At 40.4% G+C, this 15,132-nt stretch overlaps 1 pseudogene; it reads left to right on the top strand.

Moving 5' to 3' along the window:
- Positions 1–11,726, top strand: part of LOC147571981 (large ribosomal subunit protein eL32-like) — a 34,994-nt pseudogene extending 23,268 nt beyond the window's left edge.
- The last annotated feature ends 3,406 nt before the right edge of the window (positions 11,727–15,132 follow it).

The following is a 15,132-nucleotide window of genomic DNA, read 5'->3' on the forward strand; positions in this document are numbered from 1 at the left end:
AGGAAGTGATAAGAGACAAGGTAGCCCCTCTTGCTCAAAGAGCTCTCTGTTGAACCCTCTACAGCCAACAATAGAGTCCAAGGTGATGATATGGCAAAACCTACAATGGCCAAGGTCTAAGATTTATGCTTTTCTACTTACAAGTCAGCACCCTTGATAAACTGCATTTACTTTTCTAGAGAACTATTTACGAAGTTGGCTCTAAGTTTAAGTAAAAATAGGTCCCTGCCTTTTTTAAAGTCCCTAGAAAAACTCCTACATCAAAAATACCTCTTTCACCCTGATCTAATGCCTGGAAACTGGCTCATAAACTTGTTTGAGTTATCTATAGCTGTATAACAAACCAGCCCAAATATTAGCAACTTAAATAAACAATAATTGTTTTATTATCTGTCACATTCTTGGCCAAGCTAGCCAAAGCAGGCATGTTCTTCACATTGGCTGGGACTATAGTCATCTGGAGCCAAACTAGGCTGAACCATTGACATCACAAGGCTGGCAGCTGAGGCTAACTTTTGACCAGAGAGCCCACATATAGCCTCTCCATGTGGCTTGGGTTTTTATCTCACCACAACTGTGTTCTGAGTGAGGATATGACAAGAAGGAATATTCCAAGAAGGGGGATATGGAAGCTGCCCATCTCCTCTAGGGCTGGGCCCAGAAGAGACAATGGGTCACTTCCATTGTGTTCTATTAAATAGCCACTGGTCCAGCCCAAGTTGAAAGGGATAGAGAAATTGTCACTCCCTGAGAGGAAAAGTCTAAGAATTAGTGGACATCTTTAACCCACCACAGAGCCTCATTCCTTTTCTTCTATATTTTTATCTTATAAAAGCAGCCATGGTGTTGGCAATGCATTCTCTTTGCACAAAACAGTCACTGCAGCTCACTAGAAATATTACTTGAATCCTTTCCTGAGAAGTAGTTCTATGGGAGGAAGGGTATAATATATCAAAAGCATGGTCCTAACTCTTCACCTTTTTCTAGATCTGTGCTCTTTGCCATGTAATTTGGCAATGTCCACCAGTCTGACTCTAGGCTCATCCACATGGTTTGCTTTGGCCAATGAGATGTTAGCAATTCTGACACAAGAAGATTTGAAAAGTGCTTCACAGTTGAGCTTAACCTCTTTCTCACACCTTGCCAACACCATAAGAACATGATTGGACTCAACTGCCAGAAGATGAAGACACCTAGCAAAGGTCAGTTGCCCCAGCTGAGGCCATCTTACTTAGACCATTCAACAGCCCAATACCCCCCAGATGAGTAAGCAAGCCCTGCCAAGATCAGCAAGACCCTCTAGCTAATCCCCAGCTGACTCCAGAATGAGGAATAAATGCTAATTATGTTGCTGAGGTTGCATAGTTGTTACTCAGCATTACTGTGGCAGTAAGTAATCAATACAGAAAGTGTAGGACTAGAAATGTTTGAGAATGGTGAAGGTAATCAAGAAAGAAAAAGTAAACCTATCAAACTTGACACTTTGTTTTTCCCTGTTGCCATGTAGAATTATTAAATATCTAATTGATTATCCTATAATTATTTCACAGAAGTGATTCATTTGCAGCAGGGAATCATTTGGCACCAAGACAATGGGGCTTCTAAACAGTGTGATGACAACAGGAAAAGTGGAGGGGAAAAAAAAAAAAAAGAACTCCATTGGGTTTTGCTGGAATCAGTCATATCCATGGGCACTTGGGGTTGGATGCAGCTCAGCAGAGCCCAAAGCCAAGTGACAAATGAAGCCACTGGGTACATGTACACCAGAGGGAACCCTGGCCTTTGGCTATGGTTCATTAACGAGATTGAGCTTTCTCCTTGAAAATCTGGTCAGCAGCTTTGAGAATCCTTCAAGTTAAGCCTAACAGGCAGATGTAAAGTTTCCTTTTGTCTGAGTTTGGGTGTTTTGCAAGATTTTAACCACTGAGCTTATTTATTTTCTTTGCTATAAATTACAAGTGTAATGTGTGCATGTAATATATGTATAGAAGTATATAGCTATATATACATCTGTGTGTCTGAATATATATCTCAATCCATGGGAGTATACTGGAGCAGGTCCTATAGGAGCTATAATAAATAATGGGAAATGCATGGAGCCCTTAAAAAAAATGGTAATAATCCATGATTCACATTGTCTGTCACAGCCACACAGAAATTATAGCCTCCTTGCAGGTGCAGTTTTACAGATATTGTTATCTTTTCTTTCCAGAAAACAGCCTCTGTTATCATGATGATTGTAAATTGTCTTATTATGTAACACACTGGTCTGAGTTTACACAACCCAGTTTTAACAAGAGGTTCTCAGCAGTAAATGGGTGTTTTCCATTGTACACATACCCCTAAAATGTGTAACAACCATAATGCATAAGCAAAAACATAAACATAAATTTAAGAAAAGAAATTGAATTCTCATGGTAACGTTAAATTGTTGCATTTGAGCTCCCATTCAAAAATCTATAATTAAATATGTATGTAGTCACGCAGATGAAAAAATGATTATGCAATCAATTAGGAGATTCACATTCATTTTCCAACTTGACAGGTGTGTTTTATTTGATCCATGGTCTACAAGGTGACAAATACAAACACAAAAATAAATGTAAAGGATCTAAGAACAAGTTATTAACATACCTAGATGCTTACATATTTCTAAAAGTATCTAACATTTTATAAAACGTCCAGAGTTTATATTCAACTATATGATGGCTGTGTCTATGCATTTTAATTCAAGCTATTTTTTAAACTGGAAGACAGTAACCAAAACATTTTAAAAGAAATCATTTTTGTGGGTGGATTCCAAAAATAGACAAATTTAGTCAGGTACTCCCTCTCCCCGAGCTTTGAGTAAGCTGTGAGTTTGGGTTGGAGGAGGGAGAAAAGTTGGGTCACTTCCAAAGACCTAGTCAGCTTTACAAAAAGTTGAGTTACCCTTATGGAGGCCATGCTGTCTACACAGAAGCCTAGATCAGAGAGGAGGGAAGAAACTGATCAAACTGGATTGAGGATTTTCATAACACTCAAATTATTCATTTACAATAACCTTTCCTTTTGGTTTTGGAAAGGTACCATGTCCATGGAAAGATTTTTGCAGCCTCAAAATTCTTTGGAACAATAGTTCATACAAAAATATATATTATTAAGAAACTAGATCATTTCCAAAACAATACAAATTTAGAAGACTAACCACTTGTGCATCCATACTGATACTTATTTTAAGACTCAAAAGCTGTCTGCATCCAAAGGAAGAACTAATAGATCACATTCATCCCTCAATACAAGGCAACACTCATTTCCACATTTAGTTCTGAATTCAGTGCTGGGACACCTGGGTGGCTCAGCCCATTAAGCATCCAACTTTGGCTCAGGACACTATCTCACAGTCCCTGCGTTCAAGCCCCACATCAGGCTCTGTGCTGACAGCTCAGAGCCTGGAGCCTGTTTTGGATTCTGTGTCTCCCTCTATCTTCCCCTCCCTCACTCACACTGTCTGTCTCTCTCTCTCTCTCTCTCTCTCTCAAAAATAAATAAACATTAAAAAATAATAAATTCAGTGCTAAAATTTCTCTTCCACCTGGACGCAAGGAAAACCCTTCTTTCCCTCAGTCCCTTCTCCATTCCTCAATCTTGATGCATTCTGTGTAGCAAGTCTCCCTTTTCCTTAGAAATCTCAGAACAAGTACACTAAGATTATGTCGAAGAATAACCTTAGAAGGTGCCACGAATTAGTGCTTCAATGAATTAAACAATCATCTCACCCAAACCTTTACAACACTACAGCCAAAGACTGTACTACCTCCTATTTAATGGATGGGAAATGGAGGCTTAGTGAGCCTCATGGATTACAGTAGTCATCCCTCTGTCTTAGATGGTAGTGCCTTAGATCATCAGCCAGCTAGGAAAAGACAGAGCTAGGATTAAATGTAGATTTTTCTGCCACCTGGCCATATACCACTCCTTTACACCCAGGTTGCTCCTGGAAGACTCGCAAAGGGTGGGAATGAGCCAGCACTGAGGGAGAAGAAGAATGCCAGCCTCCCTAGAAAGAGTGAAAGCCCATCTCCTCATACTCCAAACTCTCCTCCTCCCTTCCTGTCTCCTCTTGAAACCTTTATCCCACTACCCAGCATCACCAAAACCTGCTAGAGCTGCTTTCTACATTTCCACGTGAGTTCAGGCCCCACCCCACTATAGAAAGGGATTCTGTTTTCCTGTGTCACCTAAAGATGCCACGTATGTACTCAGTGTCATCCTGCTTTTGTTAAAGTATTTCCAACTTTTCCCAAGCATTTAGGGTTTGGTTTGGACAAACCTAAAAGACATTTTGCCTGATGCTTTTTCCCATAATTTTAAGCTTAAATGTATTTTATGAGAAATCTAATCCGTATGTTTCTGATTAATTTGTAAGAGCCATTTGATGTCCAAGGGCCTTTTAAGTTTTTATAAGCCTTTTTAAGACTTTCCCTTAAAGATGTTTTGCCAAAAGAAAATGAACTTAGATCCCCGTAGTTCAAGTTTAGTCCCAATCTCAACAATCACAGGATTCGCTGCTGAAACTATATTGCTTGCTGCTCTAAGCCAATCGTTCACAACTGCCCTGGGTGCAATTCATCATTTACACCTTTGCTCAAGGTTCCCCACTGAGATGTTGCTTTATCTTATAAATGGGATGATGATTAAGTTTCACTGACAAAAACATATCTCACAACTTAGCCTAGGTCTATACCCAGCTACCAAAGAGACTCTGGCAGCTGAATTGGATGAGTGACTCAGTAAGGCATTAAGGTTAGTCCCCATAGAAAAGGTAAAGATTTTTTCTTTGACATAAAGGATTATTTCTGGGTTGGAAATCTGGCTTGTACTCCCAGTTCTATAATTTCCTAGCTGTGGGCATGGACAAGTCACTATCTTGAGCCACAGTCCCCCTTAATAATAAAGTAGAAATTATCTCTCTAATCTTGAAAATGGCAATAAATTATAATGCCTGTCAAGTGCCTGTCATATAGACCAGTGATTCCTAAATTGGAGTCTGTAAACAGATACATAAACACATATAGACAGATGCAAAGATTAAAATGAATGTGTTATATACAGAAATCATCTGAGGGACATGTTTGAGATGCAAATTCCTGAAACCCACTCCAGAGTCTGCTTCAGTAGATATTAACTTAGGCCCAAGAATCTGCATTTTGACACGATTCTTGGGTAATATAGGTGGCTTGAGGACCACACTTTGAAGAACAATGACTTACTATAATGCGAGGGAAGAAGAGAGAATAAAATGAAATAAAGATTGTAATAATATGAGGATACTAATAAGGAGAAGATGTTAGAAGGCCAGGAAACACTTAAGGAAAAATGAGGCACTGCAGTTTGTGGATACCTGCTTATTTGCATTTCTCAGAGGAGAAACATAAGCATACACATAAAACTAAATTAATGGGTGTATTCTAGTTAACATTCAGAATGGGTTCCAAATTTAACAATCTTTGGTAAAAAATATTAGTTATAATGCAATCTAGAACCATAGACAAACTATTTCATTATGGATAGAGAATGTTGAATTTTAAATTATAAGCCAAATTTTCAAATTCAGCCTTAATTAAAGTTCAAATCAGAAGACACAGATTTCTACTAACAGGAAAATTGAGAGATCAAGAAACCTTAAATTACTGACACAGGACTTCGAGAATATCAGCATACTCAAGGCAAGAGGGAAAAAAGAAACAACTTTATAAGATTCCGTAGACACTATTGATATGTGGAAATAAAGCAAGACCAACCAAATGAGAACAGGCGCAGGCTATTTATTCAGAGCTTGCTATAGCAAGAAAGTCAGTCACCATACTACAGTTTTGTCAAAGACTCAAAGGCAAGCAGAGGAATGGGGTATTTCATAATGGAGAAAAGGGAATGATTTAGGTATGCCCTGATTGGAGGTGGTGGGGTAACTAGAAGTGGGGCATGATATGTGACTGATTAGGGGGCACATTTGGCTTTCTCCAATTGCTCCTAAGTTGGAAGCAGGGGCAAAGATTAGGGAAGCTGTCAGTTATTAATCAAGTCCTGATTACTTGGGGCCAAGTGTTACAGAGGTTATTGTTTGGCTGCCTGGATTATTACTAAAAATAGCTGTCTGACTTCCTCCAAATCTGATTTGATAACATTCTGGCTTCCTAGGCTGGCTATTAATTTAAAAAAGGAGGAAAAAAAAAAAAAAGGAAGAAATGAGTTTCCTAGGCAGGTTGCTGCAGGTTGTGGGTCAAAGTTCTATTTGTATATATAGTCTGACCATTGTCCATGTGTACATTCAGTCTCTCAAATACAAATTTTAGCTAGGGGATAAAGCGCTTATTTAAAATAAGAATCTGTTGGGGCACCTGGGTGGCTCAGTCGGTTGAGCGTCCGACTTCAGCTCAGGTCATGATCTTACCATCTGTGAGTTCGAGCCCCACGTCGGGCTCTGGGCTGACAGCTCGGAGCCCCGGAGCCTGCTTCGGATTCTGCGTCTCCCTCTCTCTCTCTGACCCTTCCCCGCTCACGCTCTGTCTCTCTCTCTCTCTCTCTCAAAAGTAAATAAACGTTAAAAAAAAATTAAAATAAATAAAAAATAAAATAAGAATTTGTTTTATATCTTACTGTACCATCTCTCTTCTAATAAGTACTCCATAGTACACTTATCTATTTTCTCATTGGTTACAAGAAAATTTGTGTAGCACTGTTTAACCTACTTACTACTCTGACAAATTTTATAATTCAACCAAAATAAAAACTATTCCTATCCTCTTAAAGATGGGGGAAAAAATCATCTTTTTTATCAATCATGGCATAGGTAGAAACATATGGTGACTTCAGTAGAAACGTTTTAAAAACAATGGCATCCTTCAATTTCTTCACAATAGAGAACTAATTCAGGGGCAGTTTAAATCTTCTCTAACTGGAAACATATGAACAGTAGACTTTTTGATATTTTTGCACAATTTGGTTTATAAGATTTACTATTTCTGCATGTGATCTAAAATGAGTACCTAGTAATATATACTGATGGCTCACCCTAAACTCTTCTGGGTAAAGGGCGAGTGCCATGGAACTAACCCCATGGAGATCTGTGATCAAGCCAACTGTACATGGTGCCATGGATCATTCATGGCCATAGAGAACAGACCACAAGAATCTTCTCAGCTTAAGGCCAGAGTCAGGCTGGGAGAATGAATGGCTATTAAGGGAGGCAGTTGGGAAGTCCACTCATGGAGTTCAAAAGCTGTATCAAGTTCAGGATACCCCAAGCAACAGTATGCACTAGGCAGTCCAGTCAGACAAGTGGAGCCCAGTGGGGGAACTTAAGCAGCAATAAAAGCTAGAGCTCCCTCAGGCCAGCAGGTACCAATCAGAATATCTGTGCATGGCTACAGGACAGGTTTGAGTCAAGGCTCTAGTCCCAGAACAAGTCTCAAAAGAGGAAGGCAAGGTACCAGACCAGGATCTGTAGTCACAAGCCTGAGCATATGACCAATAGAACGTGAACAAAATTAGACAGTGGAAATTATATCTGACAGCATTCAACTGAAAAAAACCAAAGTCATTCTAGCTATCTTCAGGAAAAAGGGATTCAATACAATCAAGTCCTCATTGCAATATCATTAGAATGCTGGATAAATGGGCTCAAGGCTGACTCCAAGAAGGACTTGTGAAACAACAATGCTAAATTTGCCTGCCAAGGGAGTCGCTTCCTCTGCCTTCACGAAGAAGGTGTAGAATCAAGAAGCTTCTACCATCTCCACAACAGCCTCTTGCCCCCATGACACTAGGGAGTAAACCCTGGAATGCTTCTGCAATCAATGAAATCAGTACAAACTGACTGCCATCATCACTACAGTCACCCCTTGACCCTCACCAAGGGGTCAAGTGGTAGAATCATTGCCACAAAAAAAGCCAGCATCTACTCTACCTTGCTTTTCACTAACAGATAGTTAAGCAGTGCTCCAAATACCACACAAGTGTGTCTAACTGGTGGAAATGGATCTCATCCAGAACCCCAGGTTTCCCAGCTTCCACCATACAGAAGGACATAGTGGAATAAGTGAGTAAGTAAATGCTGAGTGCAAAACCTCCAGTCCCATTGGAATGGAGAAAGAAATTGCTATTCCTCTGAGTTGCAAGTATCTGGTGGTCATTCCTAGAGTATCCCAGGAATGTTTCACAATAGGGCAACTCAAGAAGCAACATGGAACACCGTAGTAGTCCTAATTACAAAGAAGCTACCATTTTCTGAGCAGTAAACCCAAATTGTACTTTAGGTACACTTCATAAACAGGTTCTGCAAATAAGTCATGTAAGGTATAGATTAATCTCCATTTCACAGGTAAGGAAAGGAGTTTTAATTTAAGCAACTTTTCCATACCTACAACTGGTAAATGACAGAGTAGAAACTTGAGGCTGGACTCTGAACACAAAGCTCAGAACCCTTCTACTGTACCACACTGTTTCCCAGTGTTAACTGAGCCACCAGTTCCCAAGTCTTAAAGGAAAATTTAATTCTAAGTCCTGCCAAGCGTTAGCATCACAGCTGTTGATAAGGCCTGTCCTGGATCAGGACCTGTGTCTACAACTGGAATTGCCACAGCCTTCAGGTAAAGAGCCCACAGAGACAGGAAAAATAAGTCAAAATCTGGGTTTATACAAAGTTGGTTTCTGTGACTGACCAAAAGAATGGCTTATATGTTTCAAATGTGTTATTTAAAATTATTTAAAACATACATATAGAATGAAGGGATCAAATGGACTTTGATCTAGGAAAAGGATCTCACATTTACTGTAGTTTATTCCCACAAAACATTAGTTCCATGTTCTGCTATTGTCTGCCTTAACTCTAGTCTTTAAAACAAGGAGCCAGAGCGGTGTCTGCATGGCTCAGTCACTTAACCATCTGACTCTTGATCTTGGCTCAGATCATGATGGCGCGGTTTGTGAGTTTGAGCCCCTCATTGGGCCATGCATTGTCAGTGTGGAGCCTGCTTGAGATTCTCTCTCCTTCTCTGTCCTTCCCCTGCTCACGCTCTTACTCTCTCAGAATAAACTTTAAAAATTTTTTTTAATAAAAAATAGAAATAAAACAAGAAGCCAGAGCCCCTCAATACTACATCAGGTCCCATAGCTCCATTTATGGCAATTGCTCAGAGGCCTCTTTTGCTCTCTGTGTACCCTATTTGGCCTCCCTTGTTCCTAAGACAACAATGCCATTTATCCTCTGGCTTACCTCTTACCAGTCACTTGGGACAATTATCCCTTCTATTTGGGTTCAGGTCCCTGCATTCGAGGCTCCCCTCAACTAGTAACAGTTGGTCCAAGGAGCTCAACTCAGCTCAACTGCCTCAATAATGACACTTTGCTAGGGGCAAAAGAGAACCTTAGCTTAACATTATCCCAACCTTGAAGACCCTGTAAGTCAACTTGTTTTATTTCAACTGCCCCAAAATATATGCTGGCAATCACACTCCAAACTTATGGCCCCCCACTATACATCTGAAGGGTCTCATGACTGAAGTTTTATTAAATGGTAATAAATGGCATTTCCCTAGCAACAGCTAGCCCCTCAAAGTCTTGGAAACCTTTCTTCCAAAATTCCTTAGAGACTTACTCTATCCCTGACCCCCTGGGCAACCTAAGGGTATATAATGAGTTACACGTCAGGACCCCAGTGCAGTTCTTCCTGCACCTGTGTCCTGTCCCCGTGCTTTAATAAAATCACCTTTGGGGCGCCTGGGTGGCGCAGTCGGTTGAGCGTCCGACTTCAGCCAGGTCACGATCTCGCAGTCCGTGAGTTCGAGCCCCGCGTCAGGCTCTGGGCTGATGGCTCAGAGCCTGGAGCCTGTTTCCGATTCTGTGTCTCCCTCTCTCTCTGCCCCTCCCCCGTTCATGCTCTGTCTCTCTCTGTCCCAAAAATAAAAAATAAAACGTTGAAAAAAAAATGTTTAAAAAAAAAATAAAATCACCTTTTTTGCACCAAAAAAAAAAAAAAAAGGAGGGCACTTGTTGGGAACATTGGGTGTTATATGGAAGTGATGAATCACTGGGTTCTACTCCTGAATCAGTACTACACTATATGTTAACTAACCTGAATTTAAATTAAAAAAAACACAACCAACAAAACTAAAAGGCAACCAACGGAATGGGAAAAGATATTTGCAAATGACATATCGGACAAAGGGCTAGTATCCAAAATCTATAAAGAGCTCACCAAACTCCACACCCGAAAAGCAAATAACCCAGTGAAGAAATGGGCAGAAAACATGAATAGACACTTCTCTAAAGAAGACATCCGGATGGCCAACAGGCACATGAAAAGATGTTCAGCGTCGCTCCTTATCAGGGAAATACAAATCAAAACCACACTCAGGTATCACCTCACGCCAGTCAGAGTGGCCAAAATGAACAAATCAGGAGACTATGGATGCTGGAGAGGATGTGGAGAAACGGGAACCCTCTTGCACTGTTGGTGGGAATGCAAATTGGTGCAGCCGCTCTGGAAAGCAGTGTGGAGGTTCCTCAGAAAATTAAAAATAGACCTACCCTATGACCCAGCAATAGCACTGCTAGGAATTTATCCAAGGGACACAGGAGTACTGATGCATAGCGGCACTTGTACCCCAATGTTCATAGCAGCACTCTCAACAACAGCCAAATTATGGAAAGAGCCTAAATGTCCATCAACTGATGAATGGATAAAGAAATTGTGGTTTATATACACAATGGAATACTACGTGGCAATGAGAAAAAATGAAATATGGCCTTTTGTAGCAACGTGGATGGAACTGGAGAGTGTGATGCTAAGTGAAATAAGCCATACAGAGAAAGACAGATACCATATGGTTTCACTCTTATGTGGATCCTGAGAAACTTAACAGGAACCCATGGGGGAGGGGAAGGAAAAAAAAAAAAAAAAAAGAGGTTAGAGTGGGAGAGAGCCAAAGCATAAGAGACTGTTGAGAACTGAGAACAAACTAAGGGTTGATGGGGGGTGGGAGGGAGGAGAGGGTGGGTGATGGGTATCGAGGAGGGCACCTTTTGGGATGAGCACTGGGTGTTGTATGGAAACCAATTTGACAATAAATTTCATATATAAATAAATAAAAAACAAAAAAAAAGAAAAAGAAAAAAAAATAAATTAAAAAAAACAAACAAACAATGAGCACAGCTACTGTTCAGATATAGATTTCTAAGTATCACTCTCCAAACTCTTCAGTGCTGCCTGCAGAGGTGGCAGCCATCTCCTACTCATCATCATTGCCACCCTCAGACCTCTGGTAAAGCTCAACATGGTTAAAAAGAGGACCAAGAAGTTCATCCGGCACCAGACTAATAGGTCAAAATTAAGTGCAACTGGCACAAATCCAGAGACATTGACAATAGGGTACACAGAAGACTCAAGGGCTACATCTTGATGCCCAGCATTGGTTCCAGGAGCAACAAGAAAACAAAGCACATGCTGCCTAATTGTTTCCGGAAATTCCAAGTCCACAATATCAAGGAGCTTGACATACTGCTGATGTGCAACAAATCTTACTGTGCAGAGATTATTTGTAAGGTCTCTTATAAGAACGCCAAATCCATTTTAGAAAGAGCAGCCCAGATGGCCAGAGTCACCAATCCCAACACCAAGCTGCACAGCAAAGAAATTGGATAGACAAGCTTATACACACATAGTATTTGTGTTAATAAAACCATAAAACTACAAAAAAAAATGTATCACCCTCCACTAAAAGAAACAAAGGCTCCTTGGAGGAATGGCTGATTCTCAGACTAGGGCAGAGAAAGACCAAGATGAACCTGGAACACCAGTCTAATGGGCGAGTAAGGAAGTACTCCTAACATGAAGGAGAGGTATCAAAAGAACACAGAAACCAATTTGAAAGGTCTCTTCATGTCAAGTCTGGGACAGTTTGAGCACCAAAATAAATAAGGATAGTAATGGATTAAGACCCACTAAACAAATTGGAATCCAGTAGTTCATTCTCCTATATATAGGTGAAAAAATAAGTGGAAAGAAAAGAAAGGTCTTCCTTAAAGCAGAATGTCAACAAATACAAAATTGTGGCACCATGAAATCATGTTTTCCAACTAGAACTATAATAATGGAGGCAAGAAACCAATGCATTCTCAAACTAGTGGGTCAAAGTGGAATGAGGAATGGGTTTTACAGTCTCAAACTATACGTCCACAAAATACTCATGAATTACATCAATAAGGTGCGGGGAAGGAAATTTACAGTGGAGAAACCTGGCAGACACCATCTTCACCAACTGATAAAATTAATAACCACCAGTAATTAGTCAATAACATATGCCACATTATGTTTTATGAAGAACACAGACTCGGGGTGCCTGGGTGGCTCAGTCAGTTAAGCGTCTGACTCTCAATTTTGGCTCAGGTCATAATCTCAGTTTGTGAGTTCAAGCCCCACATAAGACTCTGCTCCGACAGCACAGGGCCTGCTTGGGATTCTCTCTCTGTCTCTCTCCTGCTCGTGCTTGTTCTCAAAATAAGTCAACTTAAAAAAAAAAAATGGGGTGCCTGGGTGGCTCAGTTGGTTAAGTGCCAACTTTGGTTCAGGTCATGACCTCTCAGTTCATAAATTTGAGGTCCGAGTCAGGCTCTGTGTTGACAGCACAGAGCCTGGAGCCTGCTTCCAATTCTGTGTCTCCCTCTCTCTCTGCCCCTTTCCCACTTGTACGCTCGCTCACTCTCTCAAAATATAAACTTAAAAAATAATAATAATAACACAGACGCATTGGGTCTAGTCATAAGGAAACATTAGAAAAACCCAGATCGGGGGCACCTGGGTGGCGCAGTCAGTTGAGCGTCCGACTTCAGCCAGGTCACGATCTCGCGGTCCGTGAGTTCGAGCCCCGCATCGGGCTCTGGGCTGATGGCTCAGAGCCTGGAGCCTGTTTCCGATTCTGTGTCTCCCTCTCTCTCTGCCCCTCCCCCGTTCATGCTCTGTCTCTCTCTGTGAAAGAAAAAGAAAGAAAGAAAAAGAAAGAAAGAAAGAAAAAGAAGGAAAGAAAGAAAAAGAAAGAAAGAGAAAGAAAGAAAGAAAGAAAGCAAGAAAGAAAGAAAGCAAGAAAGCAAGAAAGCAAGAAAGCAAGAAAGCAAGAAAGCAAGAAAGCAAGAAAGCAAGAAAGCAAGAAAGCAAGAAAGCAAGAAAGCAAGAAAGCAAGAAAGAAAGAAAAAAAAAGAAAAACCCAGATAGAGCAGTGTTTTACAAAATGGCTGGCTTATAATCTTTAAAAATATATCATGAAAGTCATTACAAGACTGAGGTACTATTCAGATTCAAGCACTCTAGAGAGACATGATCACTAAAAGTATACATGATTCTGGGGCACCTGGGTGCCTCAATCAGGTGAGTATCCAACTCTTAATGGCTCAGGTCATGATCCCAGGATCGTGGGATTGAGCCCTACATCTGGCTCTACGCTGAGTGTGGAGCCTGCTTTAAATTATCTCTCTTTGCCCCTCTTCCCTCCCTCTTGCTTTAAAATTTAAAAAATTAAAAAGCACACATGATTCAGACCTCAGTCCTCTTGCTATAGAGATCACGGAGATAACTGGCAAACCCTGAGTAGGGTCTCTAGGTGAAGGATATATGGGAATTCTCTGTACAGTTTTTAAATTTTTCTGGAAGTTTAAAATAGTCTCAAGATTTAAAAAAGTGTTATTAAAAGGCTTAATTTTTAAATATCTACAGATTTTTTTTTTAAATCAAAAGCAAAGTCAGAAGATAAATGACAAACTGAGGGTTGCAGAAAAAGAAGAAACAGACACTACGAGGAAACACAATTGCTCCTAAGTGTATTACTTGGGATCATCTATTTGCAAAGAAATACTGTATACAATGAATTAGGATTCTAACTCAGTGTGACTGTTGGCCCAAATTTAAAATGGACCATCTTAACTAAAACACAGGGCTCTAAAATTCTAAATATCACTATATCTAGAAACATCTTCACAAAAGCTATGCAATTCAGTCTTATTAATTCTCTACCACATTATAAACAGTTCTTGAATTCAGCTCCATAATCTATGCCTCAGGAGGTAAGTTTTAGGAAATAACATAATTTTAAAAGGGGGGAGGAGAAGAAGTGAGATTTATACCGGCCAAGTTTGTACACAGATAGGAATGCAGGGCCACTTTATATGCCTTCCAGATTTGCTTGTCCTCATACTCTTTCAAGCCATCAGGCACCATGGCCTCATCCCCTAGCACTGCACCACAGGCTATCTCAGCCTCCCCTGGAGTGAGAACAAGGCTTTAACAAAGCCATCACTGTGTCCTCTGCAGAGGGTCCATAGGGGTTCTGGTGGTCAGATCTAACAGGGATCCAAGGCCATGTTGCAGAGCAAAAGATCTACCTAGCCCAGAAACTGTCCAAAAAGGCCAGGTAACACAACCCCTAAGTGCAGTGGCTTTAACACTTCATGGGTAAACTTCAGTGGGAAAGGACTCCAGATGATTCCAAGGTGTGGCAGTTCCACACAGCCGATCTGAAAGACACAGCCCTCCTGGTGTGGTCATAAGGTGCTCCCACTGATGAAGCTGTGACTACCTGGGTAACACAGGTAGTCTAGCATCTGCTTTCCCTGTGTCACTTCCCTTTTTGCTTCACTCTTACTGCCCTAGGATTGCACCTCTGATAAATCCTTAGGATGCAAACTTTGGCTCAGGCTCCATTTTCTAGGAAAACTATTAAATAGTACTTTTTTTTTTTTAATTAAACAAGTTTCTTTACAGTACTTTGACAAGCTTTTGTACAAGCCTTTGACATGCTGGTGTAGGTCATGGGTCTCCAAGAGTGACATTTTACGTGCTGCAAACCAGAAAATTTTTCTGGAGAACATTTTTGCAAAAATAGTGCTCTATGGAGTAAATATCTTGGGAAAGCCAAGTGTTGTAGACTTCCATTATAAAGTAACTCATTACATGAATCTGAATGTGCCACAAATTTAATCTTATCTTTCAAAACCTAGCAACACAATAAAATGTATAACTAACACTTATTCTTGAACTTAGGTTGTAAAATTAATGACAAATATGAGGCCTCTGTTGAGGGTCAGGGGAAGTGAAACTACTTC

The sequence above is a fragment of the Puma concolor genome, chromosome F2 (assembly GCF_028749965.1).
Source record: "Puma concolor isolate L17-30 chromosome F2, mPumCon1.1.hap2, whole genome shotgun sequence".
NCBI classification, from domain to species: domain Eukaryota; kingdom Metazoa; phylum Chordata; class Mammalia; order Carnivora; family Felidae; genus Puma; species Puma concolor.